Here is a 16,212-nt window from a genome sequence, read left to right as displayed (position 1 = left end):
TTGCTTCTGTGATGATGACTCTTCGGCCTGATATTTCAAATTCACCCTCCATGTAAGCTTTGGTTGCCTTGTCCAACCCCCTTACTAACACACAGCATTAACTGTGTGGTTGGCTGGCCTCTAGGCACTTTCCACATCTTAAGTCATTCAGCTCTTACCACAGTCCCTGACATTTTATAGATATGCAAACTGAGACACAAAGAGGTTAAGTTACCTGCTCTTCACATAGTGAGTCAACAGTGGGGCCATCAAACAAACCTATGTAATCCTGGTCCAATTTTAATTCTCGGTTCTCTATTTTCATTTGGCATATAGAATTCTACAGCCAAACACAACCTAAGGACATTTTGGTCAATGACAGATCACACACACTGGTTCCTTAAGATCACAATGGACTCCAAAATTTTTTGCCACCTGATGACATTGAAGTTGTGTAATAGCCTAACACTGGGTATCATTCAGGTAGGTAAGCCCAATGTATGGTCAGGCTTTAAAGAACAGCATACAATAGTGATGGTGAATAACTGTGCTTCCGTTTAAGAGTAATTACCATATGTTTATCATTTCCTTGTAAAAGCTTGCAGTACAAGAGCAAGCCTTTTTTATGTAGGCTGCATCCATCCACATCTGGTCACCATAATCATCAGGTACATTGAGGTTACACTGAGTAGCCTGTAACACCCAGGATATGTTGCTGTCTTAATTTTGGTTTCTATTGCTGTGAAGAGACACGGTGATCACAGCAACTCCTATAAAGGAAACATTTAATTGGGTTGGCTTACAGTTCAGAGGTTTAGTCCATTATCATCATGGCAGGACACATGGTGGCATGCAGGCAGATATGGTGCTGGAGAAGGAGCTTAGAGTTCTACATCTTGATCTGCAGGCAGCAGATAGAGACTGCTGTATCACACTCAGTGTAGCTTGAACATATGAGACTTCAAAGCCCACCTACACAGTGACACACTTCCTCCAACAAGGCCACACCTCCTAATAGTGCCTCTCCCTGTGGGCCAGGCATTCAAACACATGAGTCTATGGAGCCATCCTTATTCAACCACAAAGTTGTATATGCTATGATGCTTCCATGGTGAAGAAATGACCCAAAGATGGTGATCTCAGAGTGGTGTATCCCTGTTGCTAAGTGACAGGTGATGGTCCTCATTCATCCTTTCTCATCTCTCCTTAAACCTGGCTTATTCTTCCTTTTTAGCCAAGATAGTTCTAGAACATTGGAGTAGCCCAGTGCTCTACTCTTGAGAAACACATTTTCCTCCTCCAAGCCCTTTCCTACCAATTCTTGGGTGAGGCTCACTCTAAGTCCTAGTGGGTCTTTCATCTTTGTCTCTAGAGTTGACTTTTTCCTGAATTGAATATGGATTTAACCAGCTGTTCAGGCACCTCTTTGATGCAGAGCAAGCACAAAGCTGACCCCCCACATTGGTCTGCTTGTTCTCCATTGCTTCTTCTCTCTCCTCTACTTCTAAGCCTCAGATAGACTCAGGTGGATTCTGTTTTGCTCTTTTGTATGTACTCTCTGGCAAAAAGCACTAGTGATTCTTTCAGCAAGTAGCTCCCAATGCTGTGGTTAGCTCATCTGTCACCACCAATGCTATAGCCGAGCCCGTCTAGTCAGATACTTGAAGGTTTTTCTGTTACCTTATCCACTAGTGATTTTTACTTGCTAATTGCTGTCACTGGAATTAGTTCATGTTAGGGAGCATTCCCTGCAGCTTGAGGTATTCAGTCATTGCTGTGAGATGTCTTTCTGTATGCTGTGAATATGTGTGGCTCCCATTGGATAATAAACAAAGCTGCATTGGTCTACAACAGGGCAGGAGGATAAGGTTAGGTGGTACATTCAAACTGAAGATGAGACAAAGAAGGGTGCAGTTGGGCCCACTGCCGAAGAAGCAACAAGATGTCATACCATGGCCATATGGCAACATATAGACTTATAGAAATGGGTTAATTTAAGATGAAAAAGCTAGCTAGCAAGAACCTGAAGCCATAGGCCATACAGTTTATAATGAATAGAAGTCTCTGAGCGATTATTTTATAAGTGGCTGTGAGACGGTGGGGCCGGGCAGGACCAGGAAACGTGTGGCTACATGTTGTTCCTGCTGCTTCTCCAGTGTCCCATACCAGAGGGACTTTGTCTTGGGAGCTACCTCTACCTTCTTGCTAGGAGAGAGTTCTGTTTCCATCTCATCTCAGTGATGTTTTGCATGAGTGCAGTTCTTTGAGGATCAAGGTTTTGTGAGTTTTAACAATAGGTGGATGTGTCATTTCCTCACTGAACCATTGCCAGTGCACAAACAGAGGATGGATTTACAGGAAGGACTAGCACCTTTTCCTTTGGACTGGTTCCCTCATCTGTGAAATCTCTCCAAGGAGCGTGTTAACCATATTGTCTGTTATCTCCCACTGCAACTCTCGCAGCAACCCCTAAGAATCTGTTTCTACTCTTAGCTCACCTTCAATACTATCCTCCTATAAATGGGGATAAAGGTCTGCTGCCAACATAGTAATCAAACATTTGCTGACTCAGGGAGTTTGACAGGTCACTGGACAATGACCTCTCAGACTCTATCTCCTTCCTAGCCATGGTCCCCAAACTCAAGTTCTTACAGCACACACTTCCACACATGTGTTTTTCTCTTTCTCTGATACTGTATGTTTCTTTTATGTCTAACCCCCCCCCCCCCCACACATTTCCTGAATTCCTGGCCCTGATGACTTGTGGATAAAGACAAACTTAATGACATTAACCTTTGACCATTTGTGTTGGACTGGAACAACTTTGTCCTCCTGACCAGAAGCCTGGATGCTCCTCACAGTGGTGTGATCCCTCCCCCACTTAGGCTCCTTGCACACATGTTTTAATTATCATTTCCAATTCTCCAACTTCAGATTCTATGACCTGACTTTCTTTGCTAGTTTTTGGATAGAGTTTTAGTTCTGAGTATGTCCTTGGGGTTGTTGGGCAATCCCCACATAGGATAGAGCTTTGATTCCAGACTCAATCAGCTGTGCAGACATTTCTATCAGTCCAAAGACCACTCAAAGGAGGGTACCAAATAGCAGAACTATGGGTCACTGCTTCCTTAAGGAATCCCTGGGAATCCTCTACTCATGCCTTCACTGTGATGACTCTGTGTTTACATCCACTGAGTGCCTAAGGGCACAGAGCCAGAGTGAAGAACATGGTTTAACTTTTCTGAACTCCACTTTTCTGGGCAAAGTGAACATTCTTCCCAGTGCTTCCTGCATTTGTCTTAGCTCTGCTGCCCATTTGAGGTGTTGTGCTTCCCTCAGCCTGCCTGTACCTGACATTGTTTTCAAAGGATGCCATCAGAAGATTGGGATACTATGCCCAGAAGCCCATAGATCTAGAAATGCTTGGGAGTGGCTTTGATCTCAGGTGGCCCTCAGCCAATGACTGAACATCATTGAGCATCCCCAGGCATAGGTCACTGAGGTATCGGTTGATACTTTTTGTGGAACTTCACTTGAGGGTTTTCTTGTTTCTTTTCCATGCCTTGCTCCCCTTCCTTGGATATATCCTCTTAGAACCTTCCTAATAATTTAAATGCATTGGGAGCCTTGGCCAGGCTGGTCTTTGGAGATCTTGACCCAAGATATTGCTTACTCTCTATTTCAAGTATGTTTGTTCAATCACAGGAAGATTAAGTAAATTCTGAGTACATTTAGTCAGTTCAAATGTCATAGCAATCAATCCTGAGTTTTCTCCTTTAAGTCTGTCTCCAAGTTCTCTGTGGTAGTCTTGATGTTGGTGGTGTTCTCACATGTCTTGAGGAGTGTGCCTTGGTGATCCCAGCTGTCAGATGTGTCCTAATGGCTTACCATCCAGTTATGTATTTTCATGTTTGTTCTCATCATTATGAATGCTTTACAATGCTTAGGTCTCCTTTTCCTCCTCCCCACTTCCCTTCTCCTTTTCTCCCATGTCCATCATCCTTAATTATTCCAGCAAAGTACTAACAAAGGAATAATAACTGATGGTTCAAAGAAATAACAATACACCATGGTTGTGAACTAGCATGAGTGTGCTAGTTTCATAGACTCACAGATAGTAAACAACTGAGGCAGAGGAAATAATTGGTTTAAAATAGCAGAACTTAAATATTAGTCTCCAGTTCCCTGTGAATTTTCCCATATCACCCATCCTCACCATCCTAGATTTCATGGTTGCATCATTGTGCCTAGTATTCAGGGACTTCATGGTTTATGGAAATCTAAACCATGAAACCAATTACAGGCCTCATTTTCTATGCCTCTTAGGTCATCCACAACCTTCATTACTGCTGGAAATGAAAGCCAGCACCCTCCTCCTTAAATATGTTCATCATCCCATCTTTCTTTCACAGAGGAACTTGCCATGCTGAAGCTTTTACAGGAGGCCTTCCTAGGAGATGATTACACATCAGTTCTGATATCATTTTTATTTGTTGGTAATCTGCTGGGAGGGAGTGTTTCTGACACAGTGGAAGAAAGAATTTAGTCTTTAGAGAAGGTATGTGCTTGTAGCTTGAATCCACAAAAGCAATGGTGATTTATCCCACACTGGTGATGGAAGAGATGTATTCTGTGAAGGTTTGTATTATGGACAGTACTCCTAAATTATTGATATCACAATGAGCAAAGGTCTCAGCCTAGTACCTGTTCACTCTTAGGAGTTCAAGTCCTTTAGAACAGTATTGTCTTGAAGCATTTAAAGGGCATCTTAGACATCTTAGAGGAGTGGAGGAAGCATGACCTGTGTCCCTGCGTGTGTGCAGACTCTGGACCTTGGTTTTGAGTGCAGGAGCTATGTGAAGGACCTCCTCAGATATTTTGCCTGGCAGGAGGGAAGAGTGGTGAATGGCAGCATGGTTTAGGCAATATGCTGTTCTGTCTCTCAGGCACATTAGGGCAGGTCTTTTGTTATTCTGCTAATTTCCCCTGACAAGGGCGTGATGTGACAGTGTGGTAGGGAACAGCATGACTGTTTAGAAGAACACTTACCATTTTAAAACTTTTAACTTGAATTAATGTCATGAAGAGTATATTTGTTTTAACCTATTGACTCTTAGCACTTAAACACCGCTGGCAAGATTCATCTGCATATATAGAACCTGGAATCATTTGTAGCTTGTTAATGTGTCTCATTGAAGCATTTTGAATGCCATTGTGAATTAAACACGGTAGTACCATCTCATATTTCCACTTTGAGATCTTAAAGTTGACATTTGTTTTTTGCAAATAAATTTCATAAAAAAAACCTGGTCAAGTGAAGAGTGCTTCTCTGCCTTGCACACCTATGATTCTCCACCATGCACATCTATGTCACTTTAATCTTCTACTTAAAACCCCAAACAGTAACTTGGGGACAGTCCTTTCTTCATGTATATATGCCCAGGAAGAAGAGATGCCTGTGATAGGGAACTTTAAAAAGTAAATAGTAGTTGTCACTTTTAGGACAGCCTCCAGATAAAACTTTAGGCTTAATGACAATTGGTCCCAGCTGACTTATGTGGTGTTTCTGTGTTGCTGCTGTCCTCAAGATGGCTTGTTGCCTTGCCTCACAGCAATGTGGGTCTCCTCTGTGACAAGGAGAGGCATGCAGCCTCCTCTTTTAACTGTCTAAGGACTCCTACCTGTTGGAGCCTGTGCAGGAAGAACTGGGAGCATGTGCAGAGTGAAGTCCTCCCCTTCCAGTTCAGCACTTCACTCACGATAATCAGTCTAGATGGGTCTACTTTAAAATTTTTAATTGCATTTGACACAGTGTTGCTTGAAAATTTATTGTCTCATTAATGTGTCTCTGTCCTGCTTTTATTTTTTAAACCAATAGAGTAAATACACAAGTTTGGTTTACATGCTGAAGGTGGATAGTACTACTGGTCTGAAGGCCAGGAGACTTTTCTTACCTGATAGCAGAATATAGCTATATGTGTGCTCACTTGTACACAAGTGAGTGTGTGCATTTGGATATACATGCATGTGGAGGTCAGAGGATAACCCCTGGTGTTGATCCTCAGGGAATTCTACCATTTTTTGAGACAAATCCTTTCATTGGCCTGGAATCTCATTGGGAAGGCTGCTCTGGGCCTCTGTTTTCCATCTTGCCTACTAAGGATTACAAGTATTCATCATTATTCCTAGGTTGAGTGTGACTCATGAGGATCAGAACTGAGGTCCTCACAGTTGGGAGGCAAGAGTTTTACTAGGAGAGTCATAACCCAGCCTAAAGTTTAGCTTTTGTTCTTGAGAAATGGCCTTAGGGAGTCCTGATTCATAGATAATCTTGATTCATTCTGTAAATTTAGAAAAGTGCCTACTGTGTGATTTGAACTATTTAAGGCATTTAAGGGGTAATGGTAAGCAAAGCATATTGATGAAATTATTAAGGCCACTCCACGTAGTTAAAAGGGAGGTTTATTTTGTGGGGTAACTTAAAAGTGAAGGGATAGGTAACAGGGTCTGGGAAAGGTGTGGCACAGTCTGGTGGTGTTCTCTGGAGAACTCTGCTCGGTCTACCTCCAATGTCCAGGGTCCAGGAACCAAGAGAGACGGCCCATCTGGATTTTGGGTCTTCAGGGTCCTCTCTCAGCCCTGCCTTGTAGACGTGACAGTTACCGAAGCCTCAGTGGGGGTTGGAACTTGCAGGCCAAAGCTGGAATGGCTACCCACTACAAAAGCAGACGAGGTTCAAGCTCACACAATTTATGCTCTGGTGGGGTTGGGGACCAGGTTCAAATTCACATACAGTCATGTGCTGATGGAGTAGAGAACCAAGTTCAAACTTTCATACAATCGTGTGCTGATGGGGTGAGGGACTAAGCACAAAACTTTGTGAGCAAAGAAGGAGAATATTAAGGAATATTAAGCACAGGGTTCAAACAGAGGCTTTGAGTATGTTTAGAGTTGACATTGGTAGTCAATGTGACAGGATCTGGATTCACTTAGGGAACATGCTTCTGGGTACATCTGTGGCAGAGATTCTATCTAGATTGGGTTAAAGGTTTCTGACTGAATAAAGGGGAGAAAGTGAGCTGAGCACCAGCATCCATCTCTCCTGTCTCCTGATGGCAGACATGAGTGATCAGCTGCCTCACACTCTGCCTCCAGGACTTCCTTGCCATGGTGGATGTTGCCCTCAAACTGTGAGCCAGAATAAACTCTTTCTTCCTCCTTAGGTTGCTTCTGTCAGGTTTTGTCACAGCAATTCGAGTAACTGTGACACCCACTGACCAGAGATGACCATTGTTTACCTGAAACCTGCTTCTCACTAAGTCTCCACCATCACCAGAACTCTAGCAACTGTGATGGGAGCTTTGCTGAGAGATTGTGAGGGCACAGCTGCATGGCTGTGAAGCAGTCTCTAAACACTCTCACTCCACTCACTCCCCATGGCAAGTCGTTAGCACGCGCAGTACAGCTGTCTTCAGCTGTTAAGAATGTCACCATCTCTGCCTCATACAAGCTCCTTAGATTTTATTAGGAAAAATCAGCTCTATTATAAAAACCATTTCTGTGGTTTGATTTTCCCATCTCCTGTCAATGCAACTATAAAAGCTATTTCACAAAGCTCATCACTTAAATCCTCACTTCTGAAGCTCATTCACCCACTGTATCCTTAGGTAGCTCATCAAAAGATGCCATGAATTGACCTGTAAAACGATTAGTGATTTATCAGACCGTTGCCTCACACTTGGAAATCAAAGCCATTTAGAGTCAATTAATTATGATGCATATAAATACTGAAGTAATCTTACATTATGTGGAAGCTTCCTCGACCTTAGGAAAAAAAATATAATTTTATGGGCTTTAATTTTCAAGTTTATTTAAACAAGAAACAATAACAAAAAAGGATATTTCAGAAGCAAGTTTGTTGCTGCAGCTGTAACAGTAAAGCCCACAGATAGCCAGTTGAGGCAGTGAGGCTCACATAGATTAAGGAAAGACAGTATTTTGTGCTAAACGCCACCAAGCAGCCAGCAATATGTTGAATACTAAGAAGGGAGTGTGATCTAGTCCTCTGATCACAGGGTGAGAAGAGTCCAGGATAGCAATGCCTCCTAACTGCCTCAAAAGAAAAGCATTGAGTTCGAAAGCAGAGGACAGGTCAAGCTAAAATGATTTTCTAGGGTTATGGACTTGAGATATTTTAAAATGGAAATTTTCTTAGGGAATGGATCTCATAGCATCTCCTGTGCACACGTGTGTGTGTGTGTGTGTGTGTGTGTGTGTGTGTGTGTGTGTGTGTGTGTGTGTCTGTGTGTGTGTTTACAGCCAGAGGTGGGTGTCAGTTGTCTTCTTTGTTTCTGTTTCTTTTTGAGGCAAGGTCTCTCTGAACCTGGAGCTCACCGCTCAGATCCACATGCCCGCTTGACACTTTACTGAGTCATCTTCCCAGCCCCAGGAGTTCCTGTGAAGTGTGCAGAATGTTCATTCAAGAGTATGAGCTCCTATTTTTACAAGTATAGAATGAAAAAACAGTACTAGAACCAAAAGGAGAAACCCTCTTCTACCTCCTGCCTGAAACCACTTGAGGAAATCTTAACCAACGCTGTAGAGGAGTGAAGAGGGCGCTGTAAGCTTCACAACCTGGCACTTAAACTCAAGGGATGGGCAACTGTGTATAAAAGAGAAAAACAGGAAAATCATTGGAGCCACAAAATACCATTAGAAATTTCAATGGGAAGAGAAAGGGTGAGAATTCAGAAAAACAAGTGACACAGACTTCTGTAGTGCCGGAGCAGCAAGATGAGGTGAGCATGAAAAACAGTGTGAGGTCAAGGAAGGGGTAGCAGGAAGTAGTATTTAACCCCAGAAATGATTGTGAGGGTTTACATGTCCACATGTAGTGCTTAGAATAACTATAGCTGTCTCCAACAAGGACCACATCCTGTATGTTCCACACTGGTATCTTTGTTGTTCTGGAACCCAAGGGGATGGTGTCATCACTATGGAGAAGGTCAAAGAGAATGAGGTAAACATCAATTTCATGTTTCCGGTTGTGTCTTCTTCGAGGAAGTGACGCATGACTTCATTTTCATTCTGTTGACCAAAGGAAGTCACAGGGCTGTGCCATGGGCAGCAAGAGCAGTCCCTGGTGTCTGGAAACAATAATTTCCATGGGCATGTTTAGAACTAGGCTAACCAGTTAGTTGTCTAGTGCCAAAATGTTATCCCTGAAAATTTTACATATATGTAATGTTTTATGGACTGAGCAGGTTGTATTTGTGAATATACATGTATACACATACGTTTATGCATACTGTAACAATTAATGAAAGAATAGGCCATGAATTTGAAGGAGAGGAGGGAGGGATATATGGGAGAGTTTGGAGGGAGGAAAGAGAAGGGAGAAATGTTGTAATTGTGTTATACTCTCAAAAATTAAATAAATAAAAAAAGAACCAGGCTAACAGTTTGGGTGACTGAAGAAGGACTTAGCTTAGGTTCTGGATGTGTTTGGAATAGAAATTTAAAAGAAACATAATGATGCCAAGTGCCTCACATATCAGTGTGATGTTCATGGGCAGCCAGGAGTGTTTAAAGTGTTTCCTGGGATGTGTGAGACAGCAAAAGGAAAGTATCTACTCACCACAGCTTCTGATGCAGTGTTCCTGCCCTCACATCATTCTGATTTGGTACAGGAAGTAGGCTGACTAATTTTTGCAATATGGCTTCCTACATACCCAGGGGTATGCACTCTAAATGTTAAAACTGTATGAACAACTTAGAAAGGCTGCCTGGCACCTTGCTTAGATCTGGATGTTGAAACAGGAAGGTGTGGTGGTTTGAGGGAAAAGGGTCCCCACAGGCTAAAATGCTTAGTTACCAGGAAGTGGAACTGTTTGAGAGGGATTAACAGATGCAACCTTGTTGGAGAAGGTGTGTCACTGGGAGTGTTTTGAGGTTTTAAGAGCCTATTCCAGGCCCAGTCTCTGGCCTGAAGATTAGGATGTAAGCACTCAGTCCATGCTTGCCTGCCTGTTACCGCACATCTTGCCATGTTGATAATGGACTAAACCTCTGAACCTGTAAACAAGGCCCCAACTAAATGCTTTCTTTATAAGAGTTGCCTTGGCCATGGTGTCTTTCACATTAATAGGACAGTGACTAAGACAAAGGTTTTTAATGTATATCCAGGAACAAATGTCAATTCCCAGAGTGGTTCTCAACATTGGTGCACATCAGAGCTGTTTGAACTCAAAAAAGCATACAGGTACTTGAGCTCTACTACAATATATTCTAGTGTATTCTATCAGATTTGCAGTGGGTATGGCATATGCACAGTGCTTTGGGAGGTTTGTGGGGCACATTATAATCAGCATTACAGTTTGACAGACACCAGTCTTCAGAGCACAGCATGGCTTAAGGTAGACAGAAGCCAGACCACCCCAAGAGGACCTGTGTTCAAATCTTCCACCCCAATACCAAGAAAGTAGGTATTGGCATATGGCCAGTAGAGAGTTCACTTCAATATGAGTAAATAAGGAAAAGAACTTGGAGATGCTTGGAGTTCCAGTGAGTACTCTGGGTAAAAGGTTAGAATCAAAGAACAGTGTTTGGCATTATTATTTTGGTGATAAAGATACAATCCATGTTTCTTTGTACTCTAATTCATCCTGGTTAGTCCAGAGAATAATGAGAAGTTAGGTGGGTGAGACAAAAGGTGAATTTGTCTTCTGAGTATATGCTCCAAAATTGGTACGTTTTAGGTAACATTTTGAAGGTAGATGGAGACTTTTATATGTAAACTTTGATGAGGAAATGTTAAAGGAAGCTGTTTAGAAACAGAAAGTGATGGTGTACAGTGCTGGCTTTTAAATGGCTCACTTTTCTGCCAGTCAGTGTGAAGCACAGTGTTGCTTCCAACCTGGGGTAGAATGCAGCTCATCTCTGAAATAACCTTCTATTCCACTGCCATGAGCAACAGAGAATTCCTGACAGGACCAAATGCTGTGAGTTCACTTTGAAAAGTGGTATAGGTCGGGAGTGTGAGCAGGACCTGCCTGGGGCTGAGGGAGCATATGCATGTGCCTCCGGTGACCAAGAGCACCCTGTGCTTGATGTGAAAGAGCAAAGCAGCATGGAATGATCTAGAATGCTCAGCTTTGGATTTGCCAGGGGCTTTATATGCAGCTTCCCACTTAATCTTCATAATTACCCTACTGTGCCAGTGTTATTAACTCATTCTTCAAAAAAGAAAATCAAAGCAGAGTGATGAAATAAATGTCGCTGTTCTAGTAGCTTTAATTGTCAGCTAGACACAGCCTAGAGCCATCTGAGAGGTAAACCTCAGTTGAGGCATTGCCTAGGTCAGATTAGTCTGTGGGCATGTCTGTGGGGGATTGTCTTGATTATAAAAGAATACAAGAGGGCCAAGCCCATGGTGGACAGCACCAGGCAGGTGGTCCTGGGCTATAGAAGAAAGCCTAGGAGTGAGCGAGCAAGCAAGCAATTTCCTCCATGGCTCTTGCCTCCATGTTCCTGACTGAAGTTCTTGTCCTGACTTTCTTCAATGACATAGCCTGGATGTATAAGCCAAATAAAAACTTTCTTCCACAAGTTTCTTTTGGTCAGAGTGTTTTTAATCCCAGCAACAGAATGATACTAGGACAGTCATGAAATGAGAATTTGAACCCTGGTCTGAAAGCCTCAGGAGCCATGCCTTTGCCGCCATAATGCATTGTTTAGAAGAGAAAATGAGAATACACAGAATTTGACATCATGGTACTGTTGTCACTAGGATTTGCCCAACACTATATGGTTTTATTAGATGGCATCAGCAGCATCAATGTAATGCACAACAGTTCCAGCTTCAGAATTATGAAGGTCTCTGAAATAGAATGTGCAAGTTTTCACTAACCCAGTAAGAAAATATGGTAAGTTCTCAAGTCAGCTTTCATCTCCAGGCTGAAGTGAATGTGAGTAAGGGTGAGTAGATTCTGGAGTGGTAACCCAGGGAGAATGTTAGGACAATGGAGAGCACAGGTTTATTTGTAAACTTGGAGGTCCATCTGACAGTTAAAGTAGGTGGCAGAAAATACCCCTGCATGGTTGGTAAGTGGGCATGGCTACAGATACACCAACAGCTAGAATGTCCCTCTCGCCAGCTTTCCGTGAAGACAGAGTTTTCTCACTAGACTTCTCTTGATGATATTTCAGAGCCTTTTATCCTCAGATGTGATGTATCACAGCCAGTATCACCCACGCCCAGCAGAGACCTCTCACAGTTTAGGTTGCCTTCTGCACTAATCAGCTTTCTGTCATCATGAAAAATACCTGACACAATCAACTTTTAAGGAGGAAAGGCATTTCATGGCTTTAGAAATTTTGGTTCACAGTCATTCATCCCTATCAGTTTGGGCCTATGGTGCTAAAGTCATCTTGGTGGGATTGTCAATGAGAGGAGGTCTGTTTACTTCATGGTTGTGAGGAAGCAAAAGAGAGAATGAGGGAAGGCTGAGAGTCCCAAATATCTACTTCAATGGCATGTCCTAAGCACAGGACCTAAATCATGCTCTAAACATAGGACCTAAATACATGCCTCAAACGCAGGACAGTGACTACACTTACCTCTTATAGGTTCTGCCACCTCTCACTGGCATCATGAGCCAGTATTTGAGCCTTCAATATGTGTGTCCATCAAGAACAGTCCAGATCTAACCCATATCATCTTCTTTAAAACTTTCTTTTTCTTTCTTTCTTTCTTTCTTTTTTTTTTTTTGAGACATGTTTTCTCCGTGTAGTTTTGGTGCTTGTCCTGGCTCTCACTCTGTAGACCAGGCTGGCTTTGAACTCATAGAGATCCACCTGGCTCTGCCTCCTGAGTGCTGGGATTAAAGGTGTATGCCACCATCGCCCAGCTCCTTTAAAACTGTCCTTCCCATGACCTAGAGACCATGGCTGGTGGTGTCATTTAGGTAGGGTGCAACATGACTAGATGAGCCACGGTAACACAGTACCATTTTTACATTTGAGGTCATCCTCTCTGACCTATTCACTTGATAACTAGTTGCTCTGAGAAACTCTGGAAGCTATGACAGTGAGACCATCTCAGAGTTGTGGACTGTATTCAAGGCCAGAATGGAGGCATGGGGAAAAATGCTCCTACTGGCCAATATACTGTTTTCTATAGGATCACATGACAATATGTGCATGGTTCTTATAAGTGCCATGAGATAAGTCCAAGCTATGGCTGCCGACAGACTTGGGTCCAACTCAACTCCTAGTTTTACTGCATATCCAAGTTTGTGCATCAGATCTTATACAACTGTGGCTCAAGTCTTTGACCTTCAGCACTAGAAGACTATGGGGATGGGGTAGACATCTCTAATCCCGTGTACACTGTATTCTCCCCTGAAAACCAGGGCACCCACCCTGGATGTCTGAGTATTCTGCATCGAGTAACAGGCAGTCTTCCTGAGGCAACCTCCCTTACCTTTTCTGAGGGTTCTCTAATCAATGTCTGATTCTGGTCAGTGACACCACCATGTTCTCCCTAGGTAATCTTGGTTTGTACTTGCTCAGTGATGGCCATTCTTTTGATTAATGGTGTCATTCCTTTCACCTTGCCTGTAGGCTCTTCAGGTGATCTCCCTGTTGGTGGTATGTGGAAGGCAAAAGTGGCAAGCATCCAAGGAGACCACATTGGAAATACAGAAAAATGATGTAAGTTCATCAGGAGACATGGTTGAAGAAGTGTGTTCCTCCATTTATATTATAAAACTTTGAACAATGAATTTAATTATCAGACAATGAATTATGATACATATCTCTCTCAGAATTCTGGGTTAAAACCTCATCTGTGACCATCATCACTGAAACATGCTTTGAGAGAGTCACCGGAAGCCAATATTCACAGGTGGCGCGATGAACGATGGTGTTATTACATGACTAATGATATAACCAACATTAAATAAATGGCATTGGAGAGCTGTAGAGGCAAGAAGATCTATCATGTTTCACCTCAAAAGGCACCAAAGAGCCCAGCACTGTGAGAAATAACAGCATTGGTACATTTTTCTCCTACCTAGAGATGTGAAATTAACTTGGGTCAGAGCAATCAAAATAAGAAATACAGGAAGTATATTTCTGGACTTAAATAAGAAGACCTGATCCTGGACACTGTAAAGAATCTTCCAATGCTTCATTGAGACAGAAATATATTTCTTCCCTCTCTGATGTTATGAAGATAAGTAACTATAGACAACATGGGCTTGCGAATTTCTAAACATATTTGAAAGTTATGTTGTTTTATTGTATATAAAGAGTATTTCACAATGGCAATACACAACTCAGGGCCTTCTGGAAGTGACCAAATAGTCCCACATAAAGCTGGAGGCATCACAGGAACTGATACATGGCATCAGCAAAATACTGTGATGAATAGTACTTTATTGGGATAAAGGAGCCTAAATGTATCTATTTTGTTATAAAAACAAATGCTTTTGGAGAGAATCGGTGACACCTGATTGGTAAGCTTATGTGTGGTATGAAGAAAGTGCTGCCAATCATGCATCAGGGAAATTAAGTGGAAGCAGGACTCTTAGTGCCAGGAATAAAAGTATAGCATCACTGTGAGTGTCTGGTATCCACAAGCGCTCATCTACAGCAGAAGCAGAGACAAGGTGCAGTAATAACCCAGACCCTGCTTGCTTTTCCTAATGAGAGCATGGAAAACTGACAATGTGAGACAATTCACAGTGTCACATTAGCTTTGTTTTTCAATCTCTTTCACAACTGGTCTTCATAAACCCGCTAATGAGTAGTAAATTTGACAAGTTTTACTCCAATCTGCTTCTTGTGCTAATCTTTAGAGAAATGGCCTAGGCTATGGTTGTCATGGACAGCACATCAGGGCAGGACTCAAGTGGCTCAGGTTAGTCTGGGATGTGTAGTCCATCATCTGTGTGGCTCTAGACAAGGAGAACGGAGGGGTTAGCTATTCACAGACATCTACCAGGTGCACTCACTCCAGATCTAGGTAGGACAGGTTGACAAAGGTCTAAGGCCTCGAACTTCCCAAAGACTGACATGTAAAGAGATAACTGAAAGATGTTCTGAGAAAGTCATTATAAAGTCACAAGCAGAGGACTGTGGGAGTACAGGACATGGAGTGATTATCACGCAGTGGGAACAGTGACAAGATCATATGTCCTTATTGTTGTCCTCAGTGAACAGTACAAGCCACCCAAGTCAATTTCCACATTTTTAGGTAACACACCAAAAATGGAGAAAAGGCACAGATGAGATTAGCCTCAATGTGTTTTATTAAACCTTATAGGCAATGAATACAAATTGTATTTCAATGTTCAATAGATACCAAGTTCTTGATTGGTGAGATAGCTTACAGTCATTTTTTTCCATTTATAACACATCTCAGATTGGAGGAATCACAAGTACTGCCAATAGCATATGATCAGAGAGCCTCCTGAGCAACAGTGAATCTACACATCTTTCCCAAAGGCCTCCAGGTGTATGTGCGTGTTCAGCAAGGACCCCAATTTTAATGTGGGGAGTATACAGAGAAGGCCTGGAGACTTCAGTGTTTGGTAGTACTGGTTCCAGTTCATACCTTCACAGACTGGTACTGGACAGACTTCAAGATCCTGGGGGACTCTGTATTATATAAAATAACTCTGATTATTCCAGGTATATCCAAATTGGGGATTATCAGTCAATCACCTGAATAGGAGTTATCTGTTGAAATCAAACCAGCCATTGTGTATCATGCTTCTCTCCGGAAGGTCTCACAATGCTGTGTCCTGGCTGTGTATCACTGCCATCTGTGCAACTGGAAGAACATCTTTCGTGGATTATTCTCAGATTTACTAACCAGAAGTTTATTGAAAAGGGCCCAGATCTCTTGTTTACATACCCTAGGAAACACTGTGTGTGGACAGACATTTGGAACACGATCCCTTGCAGATCCCTGATTTGACATGTGGGGCTATGTTTTACCAAGTGTGTGAATTCATTATTTACTATGTCTGAGCCTGTTTCCTCATCAGAAAAATGGGAATTCAACACATATCTCTATCCACAGTACGCTGGAACCCATCTTTTGTTCTTCCTCATGGCCACCACTCTTCATGAGCTCAGCTAGTCTGTGGCTCTAAAAAGCCTCTACAGCAAATGACTCAAAATTAAGTCTCCAATTTTCCTTTCTTTCCTATCTTTGCTGATTGT

General features: G+C 42.4%; 1 long non-coding RNA gene across 3 annotated transcripts in view; it reads left to right on the top strand.

Annotated features, from left to right (window-relative positions):
- Positions 1-16,212, top strand: part of LOC121830381 (uncharacterized) — a 140,578-nt gene that overhangs the window by 66,694 nt on the left and 57,672 nt on the right. For all 3 annotated transcript variants that reach the window (XR_013052453.1, XR_013052451.1, XR_013052452.1), the window contains exons 6-7: positions 13,603-13,692; positions 13,806-14,651. This is a non-coding gene — a long non-coding RNA (uncharacterized LOC121830381). The remainder of the gene's footprint in view (positions 1-13,602; positions 13,693-13,805; positions 14,652-16,212) is intronic.

Source organism: Peromyscus maniculatus, chromosome 6, assembly GCF_049852395.1.
Source record: "Peromyscus maniculatus bairdii isolate BWxNUB_F1_BW_parent chromosome 6, HU_Pman_BW_mat_3.1, whole genome shotgun sequence".
NCBI lineage: Eukaryota > Metazoa > Chordata > Mammalia > Rodentia > Cricetidae > Peromyscus > Peromyscus maniculatus.
The sequence above is the reverse complement of the archived record's forward strand: the minus strand, read 5'-3'. Positions and strand labels throughout refer to the sequence as shown.